General features: G+C 41.8%; 1 protein-coding gene across 4 annotated transcripts in view; it reads right to left on the bottom strand.

The window, feature by feature from the left end:
- METTL15 (methyltransferase like 15) overlaps window positions 1-16,305 on the bottom strand; it is a 469,830-nt gene that overhangs the window by 3,269 nt on the left and 450,256 nt on the right. For 3 of the 4 annotated variants that reach the window (XR_004323122.1, XR_004323121.1, XR_004323123.1), the window contains exons 11-13: window positions 10,994-11,058; window positions 10,136-10,278; window positions 3,688-3,893 (exon numbers count right to left, since the gene is read on the bottom strand). The gene's annotated coding sequence lies outside the window, so the exon portion shown is untranslated. The remainder of the gene's footprint in view (window positions 1-3,687; window positions 3,894-10,135; window positions 10,279-10,993; window positions 11,059-16,305) is intronic. The other variant, XR_004323124.1, reaches the window with a different exon arrangement.

The following is a 16,305-nucleotide window of genomic DNA, read 5'->3' as shown; positions in this document are numbered from 1 at the left end:
AAACCATCTCTTAAATAATGCAAAGAGAAAGCTGCATGTACATCCTCAAAGAGTGAGTGTTATGGAAACGCAAAAGGCAGGCCGACCAGATCCCGGAAAATCCCAGCGCTGCTCTGGGGCACGCCCAGGCTGCCGGGGTGCGCTCTGCCTGGGCAGAAGTTTGTGCAAATAAGAGCAGCCCAGTGCTCAGGCCGGAAGCAGAAGGATCCACTCAAGCATTCTTATCACCTCAAGGTGCAAAAGATGCGTGAGATTAGGATCAGATTCTGAACACATCAGCCTTTGTTCTTGGGACTAGTTTCTTTGTTTAGTGATTGGACATAGCACTTCAAAAGGGAGACATAGAAGTCATCATAGAGAGGGGGAGAAAAAGGGACTGTGGAGTTGGAAAACTCAAGATCTGAGTTCTAATTCTTTACTGATTGTCTGTTTGACCTTGGGCAAACTCCTTAACCCCTTTGGGCCTCAGTTCACAAATTCTTAAAATGGGAATACTGGCCCCTGCCATGCAGGACCATTGACATAAAAAAGGGAATAATTATGTGGCTGCATTTTGCACACTGGAAGGTGTGTTAAGACTGTCCATGGTCAGCAACTGCCTAGAAAACCACCCGGAAGTAGATCTGAAGTCATAGCCAGGTCTGCCGTTGACAATAAAGGTGGTTGCTGAGCTTTGATTTTGATCTTCCTCCCTTTCCTTTCTTGTGACCTACCCACTCGTCTTAGCATTTCTGTACCATTCATTTCAGGATCTACTGCCCCTACAGCTTCCCCTGGCGTTTGCCTGGGTGACAGCATCTTAGCTGATGGAGTGAGTAGCTTTCCCTTCTCCCTTTCTTCCTCTAACCAGAGCTGTCTGCTGTCACATTGCCTCAAGACCCCTGCCTTCCGTTAGGGAGAGAAGACGGGGGACTCATGCTGAGTGAGCTACTCACTGAACTAGGCACTGTATAAACACTGTCTGATACAAGCCTTCTCCAAGTGTGCTCCCTGGAGTGTCAACACCTCCTGGGGACTTCTGAAAAATGCAAATTCTCAGGCTCCACTTCTGGCCGGCAGAATCAAAAACTCGGGCGTGGGGTCAGCCCTCTGTGTTTTAACAAGACTTCCAGGTGATTCTGTGAACACTCAAGTTTGAAAACCACTAATCTGATGCAACTCTCCCAGCAAGCCAGCCAGATAAGCATGGCCGGCGTTATACAGGTGAGGAAACTGAGTCTGAGAGGTTGAGCGACTTGTCTGAGGTCACCCTGTTTATAAATAGCAAGGCTGAGATTCAAATTCAAGCCAGTCTGGCCACAGAGCCTGGCTCAAGTCCATGCTGCCCTCCCACAATACCGGGACAGTCATGACTGGAAACGGCATCCCATTCCTCGGAGATAACGGTTGTATTCCAGCAGCCACCTGGCGTAAAGGCTGGAACACAAGGTGCGGGATCGCCAGCATAAACACTCACATCCTGACCATGCACCTCCTCGCTCTGCAATTGCAGGGAATTCGTTCAACCTCTGAGCCTTAATTTCTCCATCTGTGCAGCTTTAACTTGATTCTATTTTCACAAACTTCTCCCGTCATTTATGGAACAGTACATGACACTGAGGCACTGCTGCAGATAAACTTTTTGTGTTTTGATGCTCTTTCGGGGCATTCAAGTTCAGTTGACCCAGAGGAGGAGCATACTCAGCTGTCGTGTCCAAAGGAAAAGGGGGAAAAGCTATGAAATAAATGTGTTGTCCACCCCCTATGCCCGTTATGAGCAAACAAACTCAGCTTCTTAATGATCCGAGCTTAATTGGTGACAACAAGATCTCTTATCCAAGACGGGAGGAGGTGGAATGAACACTTTTGTGCTTAAAAACTGAAAGGGAAAAATAGCTTAACCTCTAGCTGATGTAAAAAAAAAAAAATGTGTTCAGGTCTGCAGTGGACAGACACCAGAATGGAGCCTGACTTGGGATTTCCCAGATGGCTGGAGCTGTGAAGTCTGACCCCAGCCTGGGACTGACAGACTCAAGGGCCTAGAGTTGTCATCTTGGGAGAATAAGCAGGGGTACTTTTTTTTCTCCTTAGCTCAGGTCTAGATGGAAGAAATTTAATCTTTCTCATTCAGTGAATCTCAATTTCCTCATCTGTAAAATAGGGATGAAATAAGATAATGTTTCTTGAATTGCTTTGAAAACAATGACATTTATAAGTTCAACTTCATTGGCAATTCATGTTCATTCTTATTGGCTACCGAGAGAGATGTGTTGAGGAGGATTCTGAAGCTCACTGTCATAGCCAACTAGTAATAAATAGCACGGGCATGGTGCAGTGGGATAGGCGGTTGCCTTTAAGATAAAATCCAAACTCCTTAACGTGGTTTGAAATAAAGATCTCTGTAATTTGGCTGCAGTCACCTTCTCCAAGCTCGTTTCACCTCTCAGTCACTCACTTCATCCCCGACCATGCAGTATGCTCTAACGAAAATGAGTGATTTCCATTGCCTCAGAGGCAGCATTTCAATCCTGTTTCTTCAGACTGGGATGTTCTTGCTCTCTGCCTCTTTTCCTCCCAACCTTTACCGCATTCTTACTCCCCATATATATACCATGCGCCCACACACATGCAGCCCACACACATGCAGCCCACATTTTGCATGGCTAGTACCAAGTTTATAGCCTCCTGTGATACACTCCCTGGCACCCCATCATAACCCTGAAAGGTGATTATCTGCTTGCTTGTCTTTCTCTGAGCTGCAATCTCTTGTGGCCACTGATTGTGTGCCTGCTGTCACTATACTCACCCCCAGAGCAAGCCCTGAGTAAATATTGTTGAATTAACTAAATTAATGTATCAGTGATATATACGCAAGATGGTCAAGGTTGCAAAGGAAGGAACTGGAATCTTTGCATTTTTCCCTACGCAAGCCTGAAGCTGTATGCATTTGAGTTATTACATTCGTGCCTCAGTTTCCTCAACTGTAAAATGGAGAAATAGTAGTACCTACCTAGGGGTGTTGTAAGTATAACCAGAGAATACTTGGAAAGTGCTTGGCACTTAGGGAGCACCACATAAATGTCAGGTACTAGTGTTACTACTTGTGATCAACCAGTTGTTTTGAAATCACCAATATCTGGACAATTCCTTAATCTTGATCATAACAAAACAGTGAAATTTAATATGTAAAAGTCTTTAAAGTTAAGTAGTAAAATGAGAAATAGCACCTTGAGCACCTAATTCTGAAGTCTGAACTCTCTCCACTGACGTTACACCTGCGATAACCAGAAAAGCCCATTTCATAAGCACTTACACACGATGCATGGTGAGTACACAGTAAACTGAAACTGACCACAACACAAAGTGCCACACACAATACAGCCTGTGCATACCATTTTATTAACATTTAAGCCTATGTTGCTTTCTACCTTTGCCTGCTCTAAGCTGGTAGGCAAAACCAGTGCCTCATATTACATACACCACATACTGAGACATTAGAATATTAAATAATTGTGATTGTCTATGGCCAGTAAATTTATTTTCTCACTTCATCTGTTACCATCTATTATCATCTGCATTATCAGGATTTTAATGTTCTCGAAACACAATTACTTAACAATATTAAGCATAATATTAAGTATACATATGGTACTGGATTGTAAGGAAGGTAAATATTGAAATCATGGCTGAAATCTGGTCCAAACTTACCTCCCTAGGGCTTTGCCTGATTGACGTTCAAGTTCAGCATAGCCTGAAACTCTGCACTAATGGTATGTCTCCGTTTCACACAACACATGTAGAAACAGCGTCAGCTGAGGAGTATCGAACACCAAGGTCTTTAATCAGCTTAAATTTAAATCAAAGTTCTCATTTTCGCCCCACTCCAGTGGAAAATGACACAATGTCCAGGTTCCCTGCAGGATCAAAACTCAAATAATATCTCATATGCCGATAATAAGTGAAAAACTCAAATGCAGATCTATTACTGTAAATCTACAAAAATTATAGATTGTAAAGAGAGTAAGAAAGTGAAAACTCATGTTGGGCTGTATTATAGCTGATAAAGCTATAAGTTTATGCACTCTTACCAGCATGTTGGCTTTAAGTAAGTTTCCTTAAAAAATAAATCTGTTGTCATTTCATATAAGTCAAGGTGTGAGAGAGAAGTGCTAAGTTTCCAAGAAATGATAGACCAGCCCTGTAACCCTTGAGCAGAAACTATCTGAACTTTTTAGCTCCACGCTTAGCAAAGGGAGAGGTGCTTAGTAGGCCCTCAGGAAATGTCTGTTGAGTGGATCTGAGCTATTAGAATGGAGAATATCTGATTCCTCACAGGATCAGCCCCTTCTAATCGGACATGCAATTTATCTTGAAACATTTCTCAAGTGGTGCTTAATGTCATAAACTCCTACATCTTCTCCATGGAATGCCTTTCAATTTGAAAACCCAGCAAGTCTAAATCCAAAGTTTATCATTTCAAGTGAGTTTTCCTTCAAACAGCATAGAGGGAATCGGCACTTATTGGCAAATAAGCATCGTAAGCAGAGTTCAACTCTCAGGATAATTTCATTTTCTAAAGGAAAAATGTGTCTGCGCCTGTACAATGGATAAAGCTAATACTGTCAAGTCAACAAGCAATGAGTAGGGAATACTGATATCGTTCATGGTACGATAGGAAGAAAGAACATGGAAGGAAGAATGATTGGACAAGTTCACTCCCTCAGAACCCTCTGTATGGTATTGACACGACCTTAGCGAACAGGAGGACTAAAAAGGACAAAAGACTTGGTTATTAAAAAGGATCTGTGAGCTTACAGAACCCTGCAGATCCTACAGAATCCACTTAAAAATGTGCCGAGTAGTGAGTCTGTCACCACACACGCTCCAAAGACATATGGCCAATAGGTTGTTGGTAAATATTTAACACACTGAAATGCAAGACTCCGACACCGGCTGGCTAGGGTTACAAAGACGTGGAGCCATGCTGACAAAGCCAGGGCCGGCTGGTGACAGCGGTGCCCTGTTACAAAGCTCATATCTGCAGACTAAAATTAAAACTCACTCTATTCATGTAACACAACTCCCTGCAGGAGACCTCAGTGGATTTTCTCTTTAGTTAAAGCTGTCTTCTATGGTTCAGCAGCTTCAGTGCAGGGGGAAATTATTTTGTTGGACCTTCACATCTGCCTTACATACTCAACAGTAACTCGAGTTACTGTTTGGTCTTGGAATTCCAAAGTCCCCAACCCAGTAGGGGTGTTTACCTTTTGTCAAATTTGTCACACTCTCCTTATCCTCATAATGTGGGAAAGGGTCTGGGCTAGCTGGTCCAACATGAGGGAAGAACACTGATCAGTGATGTATTAATTCTCTTTTATTAAGGATCTGAATTTTGGATGATGATAACCATGGCTCAAGTGATGCACAGTCCTGAAGAAGTTTTAGAGAAGAGGCTCAATTCATTTTACTGCGCTTCACACATGTTGCATTTTTTTTTTTTAATGACTCTGTGTGATGGCAACTCTACATTTAGCCAAGTCTATCAGTGCCATTTTTCCAACAGCATTTGCTCGTTTCATGTCTCTGCGTCACATTTTGGTAATTCTTACAATGTTTCAAAACTTCCACCAGCAAAAGGATTATGACTTGCTGAAAGCTCAGATGATAGCATTTATTAAGCAATAAATTATTTTGAATTAAAGTATATCTACTTTTTTTTAGCTATAATGCTATTGCACACTTAATAGATTACAGTGTAGTGTAAACAATTTTTATGTGCACTGAGAAACTACAAAGATTCGTGTGACTCAGTTTAATGCGTTTTTCACTTTATTGTGCTGGTCTGGACCCAAACTTGTGGCATCTCCAAGGTACACCTGGTATTCAATAATCCACTAATTTGGAACATTCATCTCTGACTCCTACCATCCAATACTATTGACTTACACCAGAAATTAAGGTCATAAGGAAAGTAACTGGAGAAGGAGAGAAACGTTAATAAATATTATTAGTTACTATTTTTGACTGCCTGTTTTGTACCAGCCCCATGCTCAATGTAGGGTATATATTATTTCCTTTAATCTTTACAATAACTTTGTGTAGTAGGTATTATCTCCATTTTATAGAGAAGAAACTGAGACTCAGAAAAAGTCATCCGTCCCAGTGGAAAAAGCCCAAAATTAGAATGATTGGTCTGTTGAAAGCCTATGCTCTTTGTCACCAAACCACGACGACAGATTCTCTGAGTCCTCCAAGGGGGAGGGTCTTATGGGCCAGGAAGCTAGTACAGATGTGAGAGGCAGGCTGAGAGTAAGACAGAGACACAGACAGAAGACCTATTTTTCTCGTTTTTAATTCTAAAGGGAAAAATCAGATTAATGGTGATTGAAACTTTGTCTTAATATCAGGGACCCAATAGGGGCAGGGAGGTAGGGGAGCTGCGGTGAAGCCAGAACTGGCAAAGAAGGGGTGAGTCTCATGGGACTCGATCGTGCCCCAGTGCTGACCTGTGTGCTGAGGTCAATCCCAGGACAAGGTCCCAGGACCAGGTAAAAGAAGACTGTCAAGGGTCTGGAGTCAGCACATACCAGGAAGAAGGCTGGTATGACGAGCAGAGCTGAAGGGGGAGAAATGTGCAGGAGTGGGTGAAGGGACTACGTCCTGCCAGGAGTGACCTTTGAATGTGCTGGAGAGGCTGGCTCTGCATTCGAAAGTGTACATTTCATGGTCTTACCAAGAGGACATTTTCCAAGGTCACTGGAGAGTGGTGGCCACATAGTATATGAGATTTATCTTTGGCTTCAGTCTTTCCTTGTTTCCCGGATACCACATAGTTATGAGACACACATGAGTGCACTCAGGGGCTAGTGGATGAAGCCCTTTACTAATTATTTATGGCCCTCCTAGTGTCAGGCTTTGGCATCTGTTCTGATCTCATTGCAAGGCAAAGTATACCCTGTCTGTCCACCTGTCTATCTGTCTATCTCTCTCTCTCTCTCTCTCTCTCTCTCTCACACACACACACACACACACACACTCGTGATAGATTGGCCATTCTGGTCAGTACAGTCATCTTTAAGACCAGCCTGACTTACAGCCTCAAGGTTTTCACTGGGATCTTATCTCCCAGCCAACTAGCACGGCTGCCTGGGGGTCAGGTGACCAAGTCTGTGTTGCATTACTCATTGTCAACATTTCAGCCAAACGAGGAACATATGTAAAACTTATAGGCATTCTGGCATCACTCTTAATTAGTAACCACGATCTGAGCATTTGTTATTTAAGCTCATTTAATTCCAGCCAGATTACAGCGTGTTGCAATGCAGGCTGCCTTCTGCATCATCATGCGAGGTTCCATCAGCAGGCTTCAGGGAAGCATGAAAAGTCACATTTAATCAGTTCTCAGAGCATTACTCTCCTGAGCTGAGGGTAACGTGAACCACCAGGGAACTGCAGCTCCGGCCACGGTAGACCAGCAGGCGGCGCCAGCAGGGAGGAACGGCTGCGGGCCAGTGCACCTTAGTGACTGCACAGGCCTTTTTAATTTTCCACCATATGTTACATAATAAACATCATTTAGGAACCATGCTCTTGTGAGTGTGGATACTCATTCACACAAGTGATCAGAGAAAAGAAATAATATTGTTTCCAATAAAGATGGTGGGGTCAGGAAATGCCATCATCGACCTGAGAGGAGAGTAGGATGCTTAATGAAGATTAATGAATTTTTAAAAATAAAAACAAGTGTCATGTTATGGATTCAAAGGCTCTCAGTTGGTCATGTGGTTGCATGTCAGGGGACTTGATGTACTGTGGTCAAAAAAGTTACAGCTCTTTCTAATAAAAGGCAAAACTTTTGAATGCAGAATCTGGCAAGGGTTGTCTCTCCACAGACACGCAGGGCAGTCTGTGCCAGGGTGCAGAAAATCTGGAGGAGCCAAAGGGATCAGGAAAGAGAAAGATGTCCAGTAAACTCTCTCTCTTCTCTCTGCCAGGGGGAGATTATTCCAGGACCTTTGCATTTGGAGAATGACCTGGCTGCAAGGTCCATCCTGTGAATTAGGGGGGGAAATGGAGAACTGGAGAAGTAAGGGATGGAGCACAAGGGGAGAGAGGAGACAACTGAATGTGGGTGGGAGCAGTGCAAGTGTCCTGTGGTCTGTCTCAGCACCTCCCTGGGAAGTGTGAGCCCTGGATTCGAGTCCTAATTCTACTCCTGTAGAACCTGGGCCAATTTCTTCATTTCACTGGATCTCATTTTCCTTATTGGTCAAATAAAGAGTTGAATCGTAAGACCTTAAAGATCCTGTCTAATTGGAATATTCTCTTATTATTTTAAGTGTTGAAGTCTGACTTCTCTATAATTCTTAAGTGTTTGAAATAAAGCCCTGTTTAAACAAATGTCCTCTATTTTAAAGCAAAAAAAAAAGTACATATACATACATACATAAATGAGCTTTAAGAAAAAGGTTTGTTATACCTTAAAACTAGTCTCAGTGAATCAGCATGTATTTAGGACCTTCTTTGTGCTTCATCCTCTGATAAGAGCTGCTGGAGAGATAAGAGACATACAAGACAACTCTCATCCTCAGGAAGCACACAGACCAGCTCAGAGAACACATAAATACATGGGAAGCAATGAATAAATGAGACAGCGTGGGACAGAGTGACAAATTGTGAAGGGTCAGTGCAATGGATGTCAGAGAGCTGACTGGTCAGCATGAGCTGCGCCAATCTTAGACAGATCTTGGGGGAAGCAGAACTGACACTGGGCTTTGAAAAATATCTACAGAAGAGTGAGCAGGGGATGGCTGATGTGCGGGTGGGGAAGTCATTTATAATTCATATCATGGATATAGGCAGGGAGAGGGGCAGAAAAACAGCCTAGATTATAGAGAAAGAGTCATGTAATGAAGCAGTGGGAAATATGAAAATTATTTGGAACCAAAAGGAAGGCCTTAAAAGCCAGCAAAATTCAGACTATTTATCTCTTTCTAGTTATTATATATACTGCATATATGGTTGGTTTTGAACATACCTTTGACTTAGGCTATTGTCTCACAATATATTGGGCTATTTTAATATTTTCATAAGCGTTTGTCATGTACTATATATGCTGTATAAACCTATTATTAAATATCTGTAAAATATCCTATCAGTCTAGGGCTGCTTACATTTGAATCCCCGCCTCGTCACATGCTACTTGGGTGACTTTGGGCAGGTGATTTAACCTCTCTGTGCCTCAGTTTCCTCATCTGTAAAACTGGAATAGCAACAAAAGTCTCTGTGAAAATTAAATGCATTAAGATAGCAACAGGGTCTAGAACAGAATCTGGCACAAAGTAACCTTCAATAAATGTTCGTGCTTAAAGTAAACCAGAGAGGGAAAGAAAAATATCATATATCACTTATATGTGAAATCTGAAAAAAAAAAAAAGACACAAACTTATGGTTACTGGGGGAATGGGGGTGGGGAGTGATAAATTGGAAGTTTGAGATTTGTAGATACTAACTACTATATATAAAACAGATTTAAAAAAAAAGGTCCTACTGTATAGCACAGGGAACTATATTCAATACCTTACAATAGCCTATAATAAAAAAGAATATGAAAAGGAACATATACATACATGTATATAAATGAATCACTATGTTGTACATCAGAAATTAAAATAACATTGTAAACTGACTAAACTTCATTTTAAAAAACAGATTAAAAAATGTTAGGGCTTTGGTAGATTTACCATAATTTACTTAACCGTTGCATAAATTCAGGAATTTACATTGTTTTCAATTTTCCACCATTAAAAAAGGCACTGCTGTTCACCTCAAAAAGCTTTTTTGTTATTTAGAATTAGCCATTTCTTTAGGAGAGAGGTTCCCAGAATTGGAATTACCAGAGTCAGAGGGTGTGAATATTTGAAGATGCTTGTTACATCTTGCCAAGTAACTCCCCAACGGGCTGTGCAGCCTTGCCTGCGTGAGGAATTGTCTTCACAAAGAAAAAGAGAAGTCGCCACGTTGACAGAGAGGACTAGTATATTGGTGGTGTTGGTTTAACTTGCATTCCCTTGATTACTAGTGAAAGTGAACATCCTCCCATCTTTGTGAACAAGCAATATTTCACTTTTGTGAATTATCAGCTCATGATTTTTACCTGTGAATCTGTTGGTCTTGGTCATCTTCATATTGCCTTTTCTTAGCATGATTTATTCAGTTTGTACTTGGATAATACTTATCAGACACTGATGCATTCTTCCATAGCTGACCTCACATCATTTAATCCATGTGTTTCCTCTTCTGTGTGAGCAAGAATATTATCTCGTTAAGTCCTTAGCATCTATTCCAGACAATTCTTAGTATCTGAATCAATGCTCTGTATACAATAGGTATTCAATACATACTTGATAAACCACCCGAAGAGTGTCATTTTTCTTCATCATGCTGATCAACAGTTTTCCAAAATTTGAAATTCATTTATATTTGTAACCCTTAGTGCATGAGTCTCAACTATAGCCACGGGCTCTTTTTAGTGTAAATGCCACGCTTGCACCTTATTACAAAGAGTGTATTACTGAGGTTTGGTCAGGAAGAATTTGTGTCAGTTTGAGCTGCTGTAACAAAAATACCATAGACCGAGTGGCTTAAACAAGAAACATTTATTTCTCACAGTTCTGGAGGCTGGGAAGTCCAAGATGAAGTCTAAGATCCAGCAGATCTGAGGCCTGGGGAGGGCCTGCTTCCTGGCTTGCAGATGGCTGCTTTCTTGCTATAGCCTCAGCTGGCCCAGGTCGCAAACTCTCACCTCTTTTTCTTCTAATGAGGACTGTAATCCCACTGTGGGAGCTCCACTCTCATGACCTCCTCCAAACTTAATTACCTTCCAAAGGCCCCACATCCTAAAACTATTTCATTGGGAATTGGGGTGTCAAGATATGACCCTGGGAGAAACACAAACATGCAGTCCATAGCAAATAGTACTCATTGATAAAGCCAAATAGTATAATCAGATTACCTGGGCCCAAAGTATCACTTCCTCGGTCCAAAATCTTAATTCCATTATTCAACAAACTCTCCAGCCTGAAAAAAAAAAAAAAAAAAAGGAGAAAGAGAAGGCATTATTTCCCCCTAATACTTTTTGGGCACGGAAGTTTTGATGGATAGCAGCGGAATAATGAAGTGCATATTCTCCTGGACAGTCTGACGTAGGCAGGGGAGGCAGAGTGGCCTATATTTCATGAAGCGGAACGTTGACAAGGGCCAAACTGCATGCTCTCAGCACTCAGGTCATTTCATTAGCATTTGTTATTTTTATACATTGGTAGTTGTGGATGTCAATGGCATTTTAATATCCCAGAATGTTCACAGCACCAATACACTCACTCCCACTAATATTTCATGGCTCATGGATCATTTCCAAATCAAGAGCCTGGCTAATAATATGTCTTAACACTTTCCATAACAGAGTGAGGAGGAAGAAAAAAAGATACCCTCTCCTGGGTACACAATATACTCTCCCACTTAGTTTATGATAACCAACATTATTTTTCACTTATTTTTATGAGATTTATAGGACGCATTTCCTCCAGAGGATTCTGTTCAGAATTGCAAGTACTTAGGTGATTTGCTCGCATGCTATTAATTTTTACTTACTCTTTTATAGCTTTAAAGTATTTTAGACTCAGGGATTGCTGGACCATATCCTTCCTAAAGCCCCCACAGCAGATACCAAGCTCCTCTGTCAGTCTTTATTTTATGACCAACACTGCCATGCCACATAACTTAAAAGCAGAATTGGTATGAATTAAACTCTCTTCCCTACTTATACTACATTACTGCACCACACATTACACCTTGTTATATGGGAGACATCTGTTGGGTTGGCATCCCTGGTTTCCTGCTGTGACAAACAACATCGTAGAAAGTCACAGATCACAGAGTGACAGTCCCATACCCACCTTTCACAATGTCACCCATCCTGTCTGCAACTGATTGGCTCAAAGGGAGCCACTTGACATGTGGGGCCAAGCAGAGTTTTTCCTAAGAATTTAAAATTAGGAGCAAGACAGAGTGGGGGAGAAAAGAAGAGTGAAAAAGCATTTAAAAGATGGATAGGTAGAAGATGAGAGAATGGAGGGATAGAGAGATTCAGAAGCCCTGTAAGAGGCTTGACTGTGATATAGAATCACCTTTCTGTCACAGGTGGAGCACAGGTGCCTGTGTCCCCGAAGAGCAGGGATGCAGACCGGGAGGGAGGAGCAGAGCCCAGGGTGAAAAGAATCTTGATGGCTTTCTAGGCCCTGTGTCTGGTCTCTTCTCTAGTTTCAGTTACATCTTTGCCTTTGGCCTTAGTAAGACAATCATTTCTTCTTTTAATAAATTTGCTCTCTTTAACTTAGTCCAGATCAAAGTGGTTTCTACTGTTTGCAATCAAAGCATCCTAATACATATGACTGCAGTCAAAGCATCCTAACACATATGACTGCAATCAAAAGCATCTCAATTCCTATGACATCTGTGTCTCCCCCGTTGGACCATGAGTTTCTTGAGGGCAAGGACTCTATTTTACCCATCCTGATTTTACCCTAATTGTCTTTTAGACATTTAAATGTCATTTAGACTCTTTTATAGTACCTGGCAATAGTATGTGCTCAATTAATATCAGTTAAAATGTTGTTAAATCATCGAATTATTCCACAGATAACCAAGAACGTCACATTAAAGAGACCCATTGAGAACATTTTGGGATAAATTTGGCAAATATTTAGCAATTGCCACTTCAGCTTGCCACCTTTGAATGACGAAGAGGTCAGATATTTTCAGATTATTTCAAAATTCCTTTCTGGCAAAAAAGAAAAAAACCCCACAGTATTACAGTTTTTTCTTCTCTCAAAATGCTCCTGACTAGTTTAAAACAATTGATACCTACACATAAATTTTTTTAAAAACTATGACTCTGCAATTTTCCAATTCATAATAGGTGGCTGGCTACTCATTTATTCTGCAAACATTTGCTAAAACCTTACCTCATGCTAAGTTCTGTATCAGTAATGAAAACGGAAAGGGAAGAGATTAAGAAAGTCTCTGATCTAGAGGTATTCTCTGTTCAGTGGGAAAGAGAGTTACAAAAACACATAATTACAATGTTTGACAAGGTTCTGGAATGGAGGTCCCTACGATACATAATGCAAAGCAAAACTCAGTGGAGGGAAGGATGGAGAAGCCTTTCCAAAGAGATCAGTTTTGAACTGGATATTCAGTGATCAATAGGAGTTTACCCATTTCAACAAATTTTAAAAGTCTGCACTGGGTTTTACAGAGCAGGATATAAACTAGCAAGGGTTGGGAGGTGGCTTAGGGTCAGTTGTGAAGGCCCACATTATAAGTCACACTTTGGAGTTCAGAAGTGATGATGAAATGATGACTTTCAAAAAAAAAAAAAAATTGAGGGTACGAAATAATCACACATGGGTTTAAGTAATTATTTAATAGATGTGTTTCCTGCGAATTTTCTAGGTGCCAGGCATTGTGGTAAATACGTTATAGATGTAATACCGTGAATCTAAGAGGGAAAAAATAATTCACTTAAAGAACTATAAGGGACATTATCCAAAATGATACACACTGAGCATATGCTGGCTGTTCCCAAAATGCTAGTTCCGTTTCTCTTGATCTTAGCCTTAGAACTAATCCACTGGACAGCTAGCTCTTTAAGGGCTAATGCTGTGTTTTATTTCTCTTGGAATTGGAGGTACACAGTAAGAAAGTAATAGAAGTTTTGATGAATAAATTGGCTAACAAATTGCCCAGCTCTAGTGAGTGGCAGAGGAACAATGGCGAGTGATCTCATGTACAGCCAGAAAACTCTCACTGTATCTTCTCTCGTATTTTCTGCTCTCATCCCTTTACTCCTCCCCAAAGACACTGCCGCATGATGATAACAATTAAGTGTAAAAATAGGGGCATCAGGGGCACATGGCCAGGATACCAGGTTTCTGGTCTCATCTTGCTACTTACGGGGCACACACACCTTGGACGTGTTAATCACCTCTCTAGAAGCACCCTTGCACCTCATGGGAATCTACATTCCAGAGCAGTGGGATCACTGAATAGTATGTAATGTAAGTGAAATATTAAACTACTGAATGAATGAAAGTAAGTGTGTGAAATGATAAAGAATGGGTTAAAATAGACAGAGCCATTATTAACACAGCATCTTGAATGATATGGACATAGAAGGAGGAGACGACCATGATCAGGAGGAACCAATTATTTTCAAGCACTTCCCCAAACCTCTACTTCCTGTGTCTTTTAATTCCTCCTCAACCAACAGACTTTAAGCACCTCAGACTCCAACTCCGGGGATGAAGTTTAACCAGCACGAATATTTCTACATAATGTGTGCAGGGCTGTCTTTGGTGGGGAAAGTCAAGATTAAAATAGCATGGCTGACCCGCCTCTTCAACTTGACCATCCTCAATCGATAGCTACACCGTGGGGCTTCAGGACAACCACTGGCTGTGGGCGGAAAGTGTCTTCTGCCCGTAGGTCTGGCATATTGAGCCAGGAGCCCCAGTGGAGGAGAAGGTTCATCTTCTTTAGAAATATCTAAAATAGGCACTTGCCAAAGGCAGGATGGCAGGCCGCAAGGCCTCCTGGCCTGTGAAATATTTTGAGAACTGACGGAAATTGTATTTCCAAATGTGAAGTTAGCAGAGAAAGAGGTACTTATTTATTTATTTTTTTTAAATGGAGTCCCTGGGGACTGAACTGAATGCAGGCCTGCCCATGCCCAGCATGCGCTCTACCACTGAGCTATACACTGCCCCCCGAAAGAGGTGCTTCTTATTCCTAATGGCCTAACTTCCAAAAGAATCCAGAAAATCACAGTAAGGTCAAATAGAAAACCTGGGGAACCATTCGATAAAGGCAAACCAATGCTTGTGGCTCATCCCTGAAATCAAGACATCCAGATTCCAGGCTAATGCCACCACTTACAAACCTGGTATCCTGAGGCCAATAATGTACGGTCTGTGGGTCTCTATTACTTCTTACATAAAACAAAGATGTTGGATTAGAAGACTAGATGTTGGGATAAGTGGCAGCAGTAGACTGGCTAACTTAAGTCTGGAAGAAACCCACTGGAAAGATTCGGGTGGCTCACAGAACTGAGAGAAGTCCTGGAGACCCAGGCCAGGAAAGAACAGGGACCAGAGAGGCGCTGGGGACCCTGGGAGCAAGAACTCCCACAGAGCCTAACCAGGATGCTCATGCTGGGACACAGGAGCATCCGCCTCCCTTCATCCTTCCTTCTCTTCTCTTTCTCCTTCTTCTTCTCCTGCTTCTTCTTTTTCTTCTCCTCCTTCTTCTTCTTCTTTTTTTCTTCTTTGCTGTCTATCACTTCATATATTCTTAAGAGGTAGAACACACTAACCTAATTTACCATTCTGCCTTCCCATTGCCAGGTAAGAGCGATAGTATATTATAAATCCAATTAAATCTGCACATGATGCAGGGAGAGAGCATTTCCCAAAATGAAACACAGCTGCTGTAATCAACAGAAGGTAGAGTGGACTTTGGGTGACCCCAAATTCACAAGTGGTAGTAAGCAGGTGACAGGTAAGTTCTTTAAGGCTATATAATGTCCTAGGAGTCCATTTAGACTTATCATGCTGTAAAAGAATCCCCACAGAAGGTAACCAACAACACAAAAAGGGGGGTATACTTAAAGGCAAATGGCAACTCCCCCAAGGGTCTGATTTAGTGAGACTTGGGTGGGCCCATGAATGTGCATTTGGAACATTCTGGTTCCCAAAGGGGTTCTGATGTCAGACCAGGTTTGGGAACCACTACTTTCCTGTTTAACAGGAGAGGATGGAGCTAGAGACAGGGACAGGGCTGGAGATGGCTGTCATTACATTAGATAATATGTGAAAGTACTCCAAGGGGAGACAGTATGTATCTCTCTCCAGATGTGACAACCAGACACCATAAAATCACAGCTCCCTACCCTTCTTCTCTACCTTACATGCTAGGCCTGGAGGGCAAGAGAGAGGAGTATTACACAGTACAGTTCAGCCAAGCAAAAGCAGCAAATACCCTCCCACTCTCCTTTATTAGAAACACTTGATTTAGCAGTCCTCCTCCCTCTGGCTGTGCTCGCTGCTCCCCCTCCCCACTCGTACACCATATGCTTTTAATCATGCCCCCACGGCCTCTCTTCCTGCAACATCCCGGGCAGATTAAACATGAAAAACAGAAATCTGAGAACTTGGAGCAAACATGGAAACTTGTGATGATGGTGGTAACCAGCAACCAGGCTGAATT

The sequence above is a fragment of the Camelus ferus genome, chromosome 10, assembly GCF_009834535.1.
Source record: "Camelus ferus isolate YT-003-E chromosome 10, BCGSAC_Cfer_1.0, whole genome shotgun sequence".
Classification (NCBI taxonomy): domain Eukaryota; kingdom Metazoa; phylum Chordata; class Mammalia; order Artiodactyla; family Camelidae; genus Camelus; species Camelus ferus.
This window is presented reverse-complemented; position numbering and strand designations above follow the sequence as displayed.